At 48.7% G+C, this 1,537-nt stretch overlaps 1 non-coding gene across 1 annotated transcript; it reads right to left on the minus strand.

Annotated features, from left to right (window-relative positions):
- Nucleotides 1-1,121: 1,121 nt before the first annotated feature.
- On the minus strand, nucleotides 1,122-1,366 carry LOC121918276. Its single transcript, XR_006101197.1, has one exon. It is a non-coding gene; the product is annotated as a small nucleolar RNA U3 (small nucleolar RNA).
- Nucleotides 1,367-1,537: the final 171 nt, after the last annotated feature.

The following is a 1,537-nucleotide window of genomic DNA, read 5'->3' on the forward strand; positions in this document are numbered from 1 at the left end:
TCTTGTGTCAAAGAGGAATGTCAAAATGTCTTCCATTCTGAGCACGGCTAAGAAGCATGCATTTGCGTTTAGAGAAGTATTTTGGACTTGCATTTGGTCATGACCTCCCATTTTCTCAAATGCCCCACATTGTGCAGCACCTTGTCCTCCATTGCAATGAGGACATTGAGTTGTGTACTGTCAGAAACCACAATCAGTGAGGGGTTTGTTGTGTGCCTTCAAGTTGTTTCCCACTTCTGGCGACCCTAAGGCATGTCTATCACGGGGTTTCCTTGGCAAGGTTTGTTCAGAGGGGGGTTGCAATGGCCTGAGGCTGAGACAGTGTGACTTGCTCAAGGTTTCACAGATATTACTGGAGGTTTGGAGGCTGCAGTGCTTTGACAAGACCAGGTTGGATTAAATGGGCCCTTAGGGTCCCTTCCATTGGTAAGATCCCTACATTGTCCTTCTTTTTGGGATGATGGCATCTGGCCACCTTGGCAAACCTATCCTGGGGTTTACTTGGCAAGATTTGCTCAGAGGAGGGTTACCATTGCCTTCCCATGAGGCTGAGAGAGTGTGACTTGCCTCAGGTGCCAAGAACTGGAGGAGCCAGCGGTGCCTTCATTGTACGGTTTGTGTTTTATTTCAAAATACTGTAAGCCACTCTGAGTCCCAGTTTTGGGGAAAGGCCAGGATAGAAATAAACGTATATGTGTGTGTGTGTTTAAACATAATAACAACAACTCAAATCATCTTTTTTGCTTTTTGTAGAGAGCTGGGATATGAATAATAATAATAATAATAATAATTACTATTAAGGCTGCATCCGCAATGCAGAAATAACTATTTAACTGCTCTGGTTTAGTCCTATGGGATTGTGGGAACTGTGAGACCCTTAGCCTTCTCTGTCAGAGAGAGATCTGGTGCCACAACAAACTACAATTCCTGGAATTCCTTAGCACTGAGCCATGGAAGTTAAAGCGGTGCCAAGATGGATGATCTCTGCAATGTGGACCCAGTCTTAGTGGATGGTTTTGGAGCATGCACTCATTCTATGTTTCCAAATGGTACAGTGAAGGGGGAAAAGTAGAGAAATCTATTATTAAACCAGTTTTAAAAAAGGGTTTTCTTTTGAGCGAACCACTCAGCTTGTGGTCTCTCCCTCCGTCCTCCCCATAAAGGGAAGGCAGAACGGTCATCAATAGCAGAGGAAGGCCCCATTGACCCAGTGGAGGTGACCCCACTGCATCTGGGGGCGCCCCCTGCCAACTTCCCGCTCAGGAGAGACCACTCGGCCTCCTCCTCGTGGTTCGCTCGACCGACCACTTTCGAATGCACTTCTCTAGTGAGACACTATAGAAATGATCCCTGAAAGTATAGTCTTGGCCTGAGCTGGAGCTCCAGAAAGGCCCAGCAGAGGCAGCCGGGCTTCCAGGCCGAGGGGAGCCAAGGGCCAAGTCCCCCTCAGATGCCCTTGGCCTGGCACCCAGGGACCCCCAGGGGACCCCCAGGGCCCCATTTTGGATTCGGGGTGAAGCCCAGATCCAGGCAAGGC

Source organism: Sceloporus undulatus, unplaced genomic scaffold, assembly GCF_019175285.1.
Source record: "Sceloporus undulatus isolate JIND9_A2432 ecotype Alabama unplaced genomic scaffold, SceUnd_v1.1 scaffold_7549, whole genome shotgun sequence".
NCBI classification, from domain to species: domain Eukaryota; kingdom Metazoa; phylum Chordata; class Lepidosauria; order Squamata; family Phrynosomatidae; genus Sceloporus; species Sceloporus undulatus.